Source organism: Urocitellus parryii, chromosome 9 (genome assembly GCF_045843805.1).
Source record: "Urocitellus parryii isolate mUroPar1 chromosome 9, mUroPar1.hap1, whole genome shotgun sequence".
NCBI lineage: Eukaryota > Metazoa > Chordata > Mammalia > Rodentia > Sciuridae > Urocitellus > Urocitellus parryii.
Window position 1 is genome coordinate 43,128,060 of NC_135539.1, and position 13,825 is coordinate 43,141,884.

Here is a 13,825-nt window from a genome sequence, read left to right on the forward strand (position 1 = left end):
AAGATATTAATAAACAGAATCTTGCAGGAGGATATCACAAACTCAAAGCCTTGCCTCCGAATCATCTTCTGAACACTCCAGTAGCAAAATGTCCTCTTATCTTTATAATTCCACCATTTACTATCATTTTCTTACTCTCAAAACAATAGTTTCTGGGGAAAAAACAAGCTAGATACAAAGAATAATTTTGTTATAATAAACCTTTAAAATTTTATCCCTCCAAAGTATCTCATAGTACTCTTTCAGATAAATAAAAAACAAATTTTGTGAATTTATTCTCTATTCCTAATTCCAATCTGTATTTTAAAAAGGTATTCTTTTGGGAAAGCTTCCATTCTGCACAGTGTACTTACTTTCCATCCTCTGTTTTAGCTTGCTCCATTTTGATTTCCGATCGCATGCTTTCCACTTGCAGCTCTAGCTTCTTGTTATTATAAACAAGCTCTTGCTTTTCATTCAGCTCTGCTGGGGTTGCAGAATTTTTCCTTTCAAGGACCTGGCATCTAAGAAAGATGAAGATAAACAATGCAATTTCACTTCTTGGTGGCTTTTCAACACATCCCAAGAACAGGTTAAATTCAGAGAAGTTTAAGGACTGTAGGATTTATGAATGTAAAGTAAAATATTTTATCCATTCTGCTTCTTTACTAGACATGTCCATATCGCTGAACTTTTATGTCTAAAAATAAATAAGTACAGATCTAAGGTGATATGAGGTAGTGTCATCTTTGAATAATTGGTGTATGTAGTCATATAAATATATTTTTCTTAGCTAAATACAGACCAAAGTAGAAGTTGGCTAGCAGTGATTCTCATATAGTGATCCATGGGTACTTTTTGTATTTGAAAAAGTTCTGTCAATCACCAAAACTTGGATTTCTAATAAAGACTCAACAAAGGAAAAAGGAAGCCCCCACAGGTTGTTTTAAATATCAAAAAGAGAATTTCGATCTGGGGTTGTGGCTCAATGGTAGAACACTTGCCTGGCATATGTGAGGCACTGGGTTCAATTCTCAGCACCATGTATAAATAAATGAATAAGATAAAGGTCCATCAACAACTAAAAAAAATTAAAATGAATTTCAATATAATAATAGCAAAAACAAATAAATGACAGCTATGTACAAAGCATTAAAGCCAAGCACATTAAATATCTTATTTAATTTGGTGTACATTAGAGAAATTATGACACATAATTTACACATGACAAAACTTAGGTACAGAGAGGTTAAATAAATAACTTGCCCAAGATAATGACACAAACAAGTTATATTTGCTACATTTTGGGTAACTTCTTAGATCAAAAGAAATAAGTAAATGTAAAATTCTCAATTTATATGCTAGCTTTAATGATTGATTAAACAACAGATTGAGATGGACTTTTCCCTAAACTTCACTCAGTCTCTTTTCAGCTTTCTTTTGTGTGTGTTCACATCAGTGTTGTCACAGTATAGGAAATCTGGCTTGCTACTTTGCACAGGTGGCACGTAGGCTAGTATACTTAGAATCAAAGTCCCCATTCTTTCATATTACAACAAGAAGTTTATGCTTATACATTAACCTGTACAATAGTGTTTTCTGAATTCATATTTTACTTAGGCCTGTTTTTCTTTTACTCAGTAACATAGTAACATACATAAAATTATAGTAAATATACAGTAAATATATAGAACTATATTTATATGTAGTAACATATTTAATAAAAATGTGTATTTTTCCAAAGAGGATAAAAGCAACCTCTTTCTCTTACTTTTCTTGAAGTCTCTTCTTCATCAGCTCGGCTTCACTCAATTTTGTACGAGCCTCTTGAAGCTCCTTAAACAGCGATATCGCCTGAAGGTTCAACGTTTCTACTTGGCTTCCAACCTATCATACAGGAAATACCAAACATTCACACTTGATTATCACAAGATTAAATGCACTTCTTTGTGAGAAAAGAGTCTCAACCACTGGTATGGAAATAAGACTGACTGGTAAATGAATAAAATTTTCACAATTACAACCCCAAATATCTTGCATGAAAAGAAATATTTTGGATACAATTCTACTTCCTAATAGAGCATTAATCAATTTCCATGCTCTTCTGATAATGATTTTTTATCACTAATAAGTAATCTTACATATGGATCAGTGATCATAGAGATATCAAAGCATATCCCTATTTATTGTCTATCAATTCATCTACATATTTCCTTGCTAATTTATGTTTCTAGTTTGCACAACATTTTCGTTATACAGCCTTTTCCCTAGCAGTCTGTAATTCATAAATGAGTAATAGATAGATAGTTGAATTAGTTTTTGTCAATAGAGTGCTGTTACACACTAGTGGTCTCTACATCTGTTTTCTAAATAGTCTCCATTCTCTTGAACAAATGGCCAACAGTAGGCATTTGATAAATAACTTGCCCAAGATAATAACACAATAAGTCCATTAGTTAAAATGGCTATTTTATATAAGTACCTATCACATGGACTACTGTGGCTATCATAACTTCATGGTTTCATTAACTATTTCTAAATTTAAGACTCTTCAGACTGAAAGATACATCTCTAAGTTTCACACAATAGTGAATACATGGACCTTTCTCATTCCAACTACTTCGTTCCTACCATTAGAGGCATACAACCAGGGTCTTTGAATCCTACAATTTTCTGAGTTATATCCTCAAGTGATCTCATTATAAAGTAGATGAAGTTCCTTTTTAATGTAGTGAGGTTTCTCACATAAGGATTTAGGAGACAAGAAAAGGTATAGGAGTGATTTTGTAGAATATTGATCGGAATATATCTCACTATAATTAATACTGAATGAAGCTCAAACCAGGACAAGAAATATTAGAGAAATAAAAAAAAATTACTATTAATATTATTTCTACACTTTTTTAAAGCTAATACACATTGCAGCCACTGTATTACTTTTTATCCACTCGTTGTATCAGCAGTCTTGGAATCTTAGTACCCATAGTCTCTGTATATTTCTCCTCTTCATTCTCTTTTTCTTTGCTGTCCTCTGTCTGGGTCTCAACTTCAGAATGATCATTTGCTTTATTTTCAAAATCTGAAATTCTGAAAAATTACAGAATGTTAAAAAGTTACTTTTGGCTCAAAAGGAGTAGCAATTACAGAATCACTCCAAAGAACACTTCAAAATCTGGGTAAAGAATCAGGGTTTTTCAAAAATCTCTACATTCACTGTATTAGCATTAGTTTTGTTTTTCATCCTAAGACTTCCTAGAACTGATGTGATTTAAGATATGAATATATGTAGAAGTGAAAGCCAAGAATAACTCATTTTGAATACTGCCTGTTTTCATGTGACTGGACTATCCAAAAACATTTTTTAAAATTTCTTGTGTGTGTATACACATGTAGATATGTGTGTGTGTTCCATGAGTGTGTTTGTCTCATTTATAAGAAACTAGCAGAAGGAAAGACTTTTCCTTTAGGATCCATCTGAGTTTATAAGTTCCTTAGAAAACAGACACAGCACCATTTTACACAGAGTCATAATCGCAGGAAAGCCAACCCAGTACAAATGAAAAACATGGAGACTGGTTAAATATAGGAGGTCAAGTATGTGCATATAATTCTTCTCCTACCCCTAATCCTATGAAAATGACTTTCAAAAACCTATGTAACTATAGGAACAAAGAGAAGGTGAAAGCAAACAACAAAATTTAGAAAGCACAGAACTAAGTGGGGACAGGCTCAGCATGCGAGGAAGGTGACCCTAAGCCAACAGTAGGGAATGCCAATAAATAACATGATTTACACTGTGGGAACTCCAAAAAGGCTGGGGGTAATGGGTACCTCTGGATGTGGTAAAGGTGGAACCTGTTTAAAAAGTGATGGAAGATAAAACAAAGGATTCTGGACTCAGAAGAGTTATGCAGAGAGATTGGGCCTTCTATTTAAAAGGGAACGATTTACATAGATTCAGCTGAAGGCCTCAGCCTTCTTTACCTACTCATCTCAAGAACATTGGAATCTAGAAAAATGTCCTTTAGGCAGGAGGTTAGAAGCATCTTCTCAAGAGAATCTGACCAGGAAAGGGAAAATATTTTAAGTTTCAGACTTGGGGTTTCCCCAGGAACCTCTCAGCTTATCTCCCTCCAGATGCTCACAAAACTTCTAACTCTTACTTACTTACTTACTCTTAAATCTCATCAAACAGCCAAGATTTCCAGACAACATTACCTTAAAATAAAACAAATATTTTCTACAGAAAGTAAAATATACCAGTGGGAGGTGGGAGGTGCTATCCCCAGAGACATAGGAAATATACCACAGCCATTGAGAAAGGAACATTAAAAGCAAGCAAGCATGTGCACATGTGCACCCACGCATGAGCACTTCCCCAATACAACAGAAATGAAAACTGAAAAAGGAAAATGAAAAAGAGATGCCAAAGATGAGTAAAAGTTAAGAAAATCAGATGATGGGTCCAGGAGATCCAATTCAAAATAAAACAATAGTAGGTTCTAGGAAGGCAAATAAAGGAAAAAGAAAATTTAGGCTAGGAAATAATCTTTAATTTGTGATTATTTTTCAAGAAATGAAGGTCAGCTAGGAGTAGTAGGATACATCTGTAATCTCAGTAGCTCAGGAGACTGAGGCAGGAGGATTACAAGTTCAAGGCCAGCCTCAGAAACTTAGCAAGGCCCTGAGCAATTTAGCAAGACCCTGTCTCAAAATTAAAAATTAAAAGGGCAGGTGATGTTGCTCAGTTAAGGTCATGAGTTTGCAGAATTAAAAGGTGCAAGGTTAAAAAATAGGCTCACACCCAGAGCACATGTGAAATTTCAGAATACTTGAGACAAAGCAAAGAACTTCCAGAGAAGAGGAAAGACAAAAAGTTTTCATACAAAAAGATAAGGATCAGAGTAGCAATAGATTTCTCATCAGTAAATCTAGAAGCTAGAATACAATGAGGTGATGCTTTCAAAAATTGGAAAGAAAATAATGTCCAATCTAGAATTCTGTATCTAACCCAACTATCCATTAAGTATAAAGGTAGAGAGATTTTTTTTCGATAAGTAGACCTCAGAAAACATACTCCTCATATTCTCAGTATGGAGATGTAGTGTACACTACTTAGTAAAAGAGTAAGAAAGGCACTGGATTAAGGAAATGAGATCCAACACTGGGGAGCTGAAGGAATTCCACAGGATGATGCCAAAGGAAGATGTTGAGATGACTACAATACAGCAGGACCCAGAAGTGAACACGTGAGACTCTTGGAGAAGATTCTGCAAGAAAAGCACACTACTATGCTATCAATGTTTTCTAAAGTAATTAAGAGATTTCCTCATTGGAAGAGAGTACATGGGGGAAACTCAGTGCTAGGGTTTGAAAGTCACCCTCTGAAACTGAAACTTAATGTTGATTAATTGCCACTGCCACTATAACAGTATAGTCATGCATGGATTAAAGCTGCTTTAAGCTCAGGAGTGAGAACCTAATAAAACAATGACAGTAGCTCTGTTTTTCTATTGTGCATGCTTGCTTGCCCTTCTTCCATGTTATGACATAGTAAGAAGAACTAAAGCAGAAGCAGCCACTATCTTGAACTTCCCAGTCTCCAGAACCAGGAGCCATATAACTTACATTGTTTAAGATGTAAGCATCTATAGTAATCTGGCATAGCAGCAGAAAATGGACTAAGATTTAAGCAAAAAATAAAGCAGTGCTAAGAGATTGAACCTGGGTCCTTGTGCATGCCAGGCAAGAGCTCTACTACTGAGCTCCATCCTCAACCCTTTTTTAAAATTTTATTTTGAGATAGTCTCATTAAGTTGCTAAGGCTGGCCTTGAACTTGTAATTCTCCTACCTCACTCTCCTGAGTAGAGATGGGATTATAGGCTTGTGCTACCACACTCAGCAGCAAATTTTCAAAAAAGAATTATACACAGAGGTTAAAAAAAGTTTTGTCAAAAGGAAAAGTGGTCATGGCATAGAATATAGCTCACCTGTGAAGTGTGTGTGTGTGTGTGTGTGTGTGTGTATGTGTGTGTTTTGTGTGTGTGTGCTATGTGTGTGCATGCTGAATAATTATCTTAACTAAATTTCAATATAATCAATTTCAGAGGCAGAGAAAGGACAAAATGGAGGTATCCAAAAGCATATTTATGTGGTGTTGATGATGTGTAAGTATGTTAAATCTTCAACATGCATAGTGGGAGATTAATAGATTATGTATAAAATGTTTAAAAAATTTAAATAACAATTTCAGCCTAATATATGAAGTTAATATCAACAGAACCAAGTAAATATGTTTAAATATGTTGAAAGAAGGAAAAAGTAGCTAGAATGGCTTGTCAAAGAACTGTTGTCTTTCTTTAAGAAGCTTATAGAACAATTTATTATATGACTGTAAAACTGATTTTTAAATAAGGACCTAGTGATGATAAAAGTGAAATAACACTGTATTCTGTTAAATTTTGCCAAATCTAATTGGTGTACAGGTACTGTCTCTGGCTAAGCCCAATAAATGGGTTAAGTACCAGATGGTGGGGGGCAAGAGGGTAGCCTTTACACCACCACTCACACAGGACACAGGTTTTGACTTATAATTCAGTTACAACTTAATTTTTTTTGTGTGTGGTGCTGGGGATTGAACCCATGGCCTGTACATGCAATGCAAGCACTCTACCAACTGAGCTATATCCCGGCCCCCAGCTTTCTTAATTTAATATATATATATATATATATATATATATATATATATATATATATATATATATATATATATATTAGTTGTAGTGGTTGGACACAATATATTTATTTATTTTTATGTGGTGCTGAGGATTGAACCCAGTGCCTCACATGTGCTAGGCAAGTGCTCTACCACTGTGCCATAACCCCAGCCCCAACATTCTTAATTTTTTTTTTTACCTTGAGCTGACTTTTCATTGCCACCTCTTAATTTTCCAGGGCTACATTTCCTATAGAATTTCCTGCTTCTTATTGGCTATCAGAGTATATTTAGAAACACACAGATTACATGAAATATTAATCTTGGCAAAACTGTAGACAAATCTACTGTTCACTTTCCCCATAAATCACCTAAAAAATTTTCAGAGTAACTTTTAGGGTATGTACATTTAGAACAACTATTTCCTATGATTAATGAAAATGCTTGAAAATTGACTTACTTCAGAAAAGGACATGTTATATCTTGCACATGTGTTTTTATCATATCTGTGTATACTGTGTAAAAATCAAGCCAGGTTGTTCATGTGTCAGTGATTTTGTTCCTTGATTTCAGACCTACCTTATCTAGGAAGAAATCATCCTATGCCCACATAGAGAACATTATTCTCAGCAGCTAGTTACTGACTTTTCAGTTGTTAAATATTGAGAGAAAGATGGTTATAAAGCAGAAATTGAGAGTTATTGAGAAAGAGACCTTTATAGGGTGCTCATGTGGGGCATAAGGACTTCATCTCAAAGGCAAGCCTGACTCATTACCTACAATCTGAAGAAATAAATACCTCTAGGCATCTGGGTAGAAAGCCATGACTTTTTCGAAAGCAGGTAATATATATTTCATATGAAAGATCATTATTTATACCTAGCAAGTTCCTAAGTTTATACTTCCACTAATAAGGCCAATCATATTGGTTTAAAGATGAATTGCTTATTAAACTTGACTTTTTGGAATGGTATATAGAACTTGAAAAATAAAAATATGCCTTTAAAATACAAACACACTGATTACTCATTGCTGTTAAAGGTCTCATTCACAGAACATCTTCTTTTAAAAATCAACTATAATAATAAAAAGAATGCTTTTATTTGTACTACTTACTATGTTTTTGGATTTACTGAAAATAAAGGATGAATATATTTCCTCATTAGAAGACAATGGAGGTAGTAGGTTCCTAGACATTAACTCTGAACTTTTCTGAATAGTAGTGTGTCAGGTAAAAACCTAGATGCCTCCATGCCCTTTTCACCTTTGAAAAGAGTTGATCACCAAATAAGACACTGGACAAATATTGGCATGCCTTTCAGGTTATTTTTTATATCTGGGAGAAAAAAAAACTTTTATTTAACATTTAAGAAGAGATCTCCTTATAGTTAAAATTCTAAACTGTTTCAACTGCAAAATACTTTCTTTTAAAGCTCTCATAATCAAGACTGTGTGCCTGCATAAGGACATATAGATCAATGAAACAGAACCAAGAGCATAATGAAATTAGCCTTCTATATCACTCCATACACAATAATGAATTCAGAATGTACCACAGACTTGTAAAACTAAAACAATAAAAATCTTCAGAACACAGAGTAAAGCCTTGTGATACTGGGTTAGACAATGATTTCTGAGATACCATACTAAAAGCATATATGACAAGATTAAAAGAGAGAAATCACATCAATATATTTTTTTTCTTGTACTGCAAATAATATCATCAAGAAAGTGAAGGGTTGAGAATGTGGTACAGTGGTAGAATATTTGCCTAGCATGAGCTGAGTTCAATCCTCAGTAGCTCAGTAACATGAAGGAAAAAAAAATGGAAAGGGAAAAGGGAAGGATAAAAACAACCCACAGAATGAGAGAAAATATTTGTAAATAATACTTTTAATAAATAACAAGTCTATTTGAATAGCTATTTCTCCTAAGAAAATTAAAACATGAAAAGATTCTCACTAGGGAATTAGAAATCAAAACTACAATGAGATGCCAATTCACATCTACTGAGATGGCTAAAATAAAAATGGTAGACAAGTGTTGATATGGATGTGAAGAAAGTGGAATATACATATACTGCTGGTGGTAATACACAGTGGTATAGCCTCTTTGGAAATGATTTGGTAGTTCCTCAAATATTAAACAGACTAGTAATTCCATTTCCTAGGTATACACCACAGAGAATTAAAAACATATGTCCAAGCAAACACTTATATCCATGTGTTCATAGAAGCATTCTTAATCAGTAAATGTTCATCAAGTGATAAATGGAAAAATGTCACATATCCAATGTAGAATATTATTCAGCAGTGTTATGGTTTGGATGTGAGGTGTCCCCCAAAAGCTCATGTGTGAGACAATGCAAGGTTAAGAGGAGAAATGATTGGGTTATGAGGGCCTTAACCCAATCAGAGAATTAATACCCTGATGGGGGATCAACTGAGTGGTAACTGAAGGTGGGTAGGGTATAGCTAGAGGAGGTGGGCATTGAGGTGTTGCTTTGGGGTATATATTTTGTATCTGACAAGTACAGACTCTCTCCCTGGTTCCTGATAATCATATGAGCCTCATCTTTACCACACTCTTACACCATGCCTTATCTGGAGCCCTAAGGAATGGAGCTGGTCTTCTATAGACTGAGATCTCTGAAACCATGAACCCCTAAATAAATTTTTCCTCTTCTAAAATTGTTCTTGTCAGGTCTTTTATTCACAATGGTGAAAAAAGCTAACTAAAACAAGCAACAGTAAGGAATTAAGTACTGATATATGGTACATTGTATATGAACCTCAAAAATACTATGCTAACTGGGCATGATATTGCACACCTCTAATCCCAGCTACTCAGGAGCCAAGGCAGGAGGATAACCCTGTCTGGGCAATTTAGCAAGACTCTTTCTCGAAAAATAAATAAACAAACAAACAAATAAATAATAATTGGGGGCTGGGATATAGTGCATAGCATATGTGAGACATGTGAGGCTCTGAGTCAACCCCCAGTATTAGGAAAAAAAAAAATCACTATGATAGGTCAAAGAAGCCAGTCATAAGAGATCACAAAAGATCACATATTTTGTAATTCCATTTATATGAAATGCTCAGAAATGGAAAATGTATAGAGACAGAAAGCAGATTACTGGGAGGCAAGGGTAGTATAGACACGCTAATGGGATTTGGATTCCTTGTATGGTATGAGGGAAAAAATGTTCTAAAATTATATTGTGGCAATGATTGCACAACCCTAAAACCGAATATTGCACAATATTCTGAAAACATTGAAATGTAAATTTTAAATGGAAGAACTGTGTGGTATCTCAGTTATATTTTAATAAAGCTGTTAAAAAACAGTGTATGCACATTTCACGTCAAGCTATCTCATACCTTTCTTTGGCTTCTTTGAGCACAATTTCAAGTCTCTCTACCTTCTGGTTTCCTTCCCTTAGGCAAAGCAGGAGCTGGCTCACAGTTAATTCTTTAAATTCCAAATAATTTTTGGCACCTTTGGCATATTTGCTCCTATATTGATACCACCACCACATTCAGTATAAAGGTTAAATGTTTTGTTTTGTTTTTTTATCAAAAAATGAAAACCAACACTTAGAGTAACCCAATATAACTGAGATCAGCTTAAACAAATTGTTTTCCAGAACATTCTCCAATTAATTCTCATCTACTGACATATGGATGGTCCCAAGACCCATAGTGCTATGCTCCTTCCTACTTTCTGGGGAAGGGGTAGGGACTGACAGTGAGACTCCAGAGAAGCTAGCCTTAAAGTATAACTTGCTGTTTCTGAATGGTCACTGTGTAAGTAAGACCCCAAAACTCGCTTTCCAGAGATCTAGTCTCAAAGAGGACTCAGCCAAATAAACTACATTGGTCTTTCTCCAAACCTGAGAAAGTCACTTTTACTTAAGAAAACATTTTTTTCTTTTTGTTTCAAGTAACCAAAGAGAAATATAGCCAATGTTGTCAAATATTTTTCTGGCCTTCAAAATATGATTGAATAGAGACATTCTAATGACAAACAAAACCATGGCTACCACTCTAAAAACATTCAGGGACTATGATGACTATGGCAGGCACTATTTCAGTAAACTACTGGAGCTCACAAATCTAATAAAGAACAAACATTGAATTCTATTACTAGGACTCCAAAGCTCAAACTCTAAATCTAAATCAATCTCAAACTCCTTCTGATTCTCATAAACAATATAGGGTTGTTATTGTTTTTTTTTTTTAAATAGCACAGTGGCTTAAAAGAAGAACTGATATTTGCATGTGGTATGAATGAGGAGGAAGTGGCTTGAAATTGTCAAACAATTGTCTTCCTTCCCTATACTTCTAGGAAAGTCTTCTGATACCCAAAACAGAACTTGGGAAAAAAGTTTTAAGAATTTTTAACCTAAAAAAGGGAATAATATTCACTTATGCCAACAGCCATTTTTGATGAAAGAATATTGTCTAATATTTTCTCTCTGATATAAGGGCTTAGAAACATGATTGGAAATTTTTTTTCACCTTTTATAAGTCATTATCTATGTACATTCATCAAGTTATAGAAAAAAAGATTTTAAAATTCTATGAGGCAATCTTGGGATGTAGCTCAGTAATACAGTGCTTGCCTAGCATATGTGAGACCTTTGGTTTAATTTCCAGTACCACCAAAAAAAAAAAAAAAAAAAAAAAAAAAAAAAAAAAAAAACCAAACAAACAAAAAAACAATCTATGTAGTGCTGGACACAGTGGCTGTAATCCCAACTACCTAGAATGCTAAGGAGAACTGCAAGTTTGAGGCCATCCTCAATTTAGCAAGAACCTGTCTTGCCCTTTCATTATTTAAGATGTCTGTTTCTCAGTATCTACTTGGTTCAGGTAAACTTGAGACTACGCAGATATGATACCTGGGCACTTTCAAGAAACTCCTACAGTGATTGCTAGCATTAACAATAATCGTTAGAGAGGATCACCAGCACTGGTCACTCTGGCTTATAACTAGGGATGAACAAGGAAGATAAAAGTGATACATCTCATTTATAGAAGCTGGGCAGCCTGCTCCAAGTCAGACAGCACTGGTAAACAAATTAGCAAACATGGGTCCACTGGTAAACAAATTAGCAAACATGGGTCTTTGGGAAGCAATATTCTTTTGATGGAGGGCAGGACTGTTTTCACTTCTTACCTGATGGAGATGAAACACCTACAACAGAGTAGTCTGCATTAGTCAGCCTAAAAAAGGCACCAAACATTGTTTTTATTCTCCACCAGTTTGGACTATAACATTAAATAGCATTCAAACTGAATATTAATGAAAGGTCCTACTATAAATCAATAAAAAGTTACTTCTCCAGCCCATCATGTTTGACCTCCAGTGACAGATTCAAAGGGACAAGACTGCCCCATATTTCTGCCTGACAGCTCTAGTCTTTCATCACATACATGTCAATGGAGACTGTTCTTGTAGGCTCAAGACTATTCTTGATTTCTTTTAATGTTCCATCTGCTTCTCCTTCCTGTAAAAGCAGAAATGAAAGGGATTAAAACAATATATCTATAAGACAAATTGTTTGTCAAAAGAAAAGAAAAAGGAAAAGATCAAGAATTTTGATGATACAACCCAGGAAACTACGCAACATTTGAATGTGAAATGATTAAATTGGGTCACTCAAGTGGAATGGAAATTTACTCTTCCCTCAGTCTGCACACCCTATCAGGATTACAAATATCTAGGCCAAGGTGTAAAGGTCAGACTCTTCTCATTGAACACACTCACCCTGACTCCATAAACAGGAAAGCTTATCTCCTATCTCTCCTTTTTCCCTAGGTTAAGGTCACACAGCTAACAATCCCACATATCTTTCTTATACAGCTCTCTAAAATGTAAAATACTAGAACTCTATGAATTAAAGTTGACAAAGAGGCAATTTTCTTTGGATGAGGCTTACCTACATTTTTTTTTTTTTTTGCCAAATTAGGTCCTGTTAGAAATTTGCATGCACCATAGGCCATTTAGGGATAGAGAAGGTTAAGTAAGACTAAAGCAGTATTTGCAAGGCAGTTATATTCAAATAAACTAACAGGGAAATCTTCAAAAATTATAATAGATACTGTAGATATACTTCCTAAATCTTTTTTTTTTTTGATACCACACTGAGCCACATCCAAGCCCTTTTAATTTTTCTATTTTGAGACAAGTTCTCATGAAGTTGCCTAAAGCCTCACTAAGTTGCTGAGGCTGGCTTCAAACCTGAAATCCTCCTGCCTCAGCCTCCTGAGCTGCACTTTCTAAATCTTGTGCAGTATTTTCAAGTTCACAACAGTGAGGCAAGCACAACTGTCCCTTATCTGTGAGGCAGAAGATGATATTAACTATAAGAGAACAAGCCTAATTTGGAGAAGTCTGATATACTCTTTTGGTTTCCTGAATTTTATCAGTTATTTGCAGAAGATTAAAGCTCTTTGATCAAATTTCTGCTTCAGTCATCTTCCAGGAAGGACACTCTGGTAAAGGAGCCTTTTCAAACCTAAATTTCTCCTGATTTTGGCATGGATAGTAAGGTCACTAAGAACCATTTTCCAACTCTATTAATCTTTAGTGTGGTAAGTGAATAAGGAAGACCCACAGTAATATTACAGAATACCTAGTAGATCAGCTGTTTTTCAAGTTCCTCCCCACTACCCCTGACTGATCTATAAAGTCCATTTCCTTTTTCAGGGCACAATTTATCTCTTTTCCCGTATCAGATCTGCACTTTGACAAAGCTCAAATGACCTTCTATATTACAGAGGATTTTATCCTTGTGTGTTTTTTCTCCTTCACTGTCCAATCTTTTGTAGTGTCATGGAAAGAGAGGCCCCTACATGATCTACATACCCACTCTGCTCTTTAACAGGACTATGTGTATATCCAAAAACAGTCGTAATAGACAATTCACAAGAGTTTAGGGATCAATACACACCACCTTGCTTAGCTCACTTCATTTTGGGTTGACAGGAATTTGACTTTGACAGCACTGGGTTCAAACTCAGTTCTCATATACCCCACAACCTGTAACAGTGGTCATGTTATGCTTTGAATATAATTCTTACTGCTCTGCCACTGCAACTTATTTTTTAAATGGACATGTT

At 34.9% G+C, this 13,825-nt stretch overlaps 1 pseudogene; it reads right to left on the minus strand.

Moving 5' to 3' along the window:
• LOC144256899 (optineurin-like) overlaps positions 1–13,825 on the minus strand; it is a 45,701-nt pseudogene that overhangs the window by 10,403 nt on the left and 21,473 nt on the right.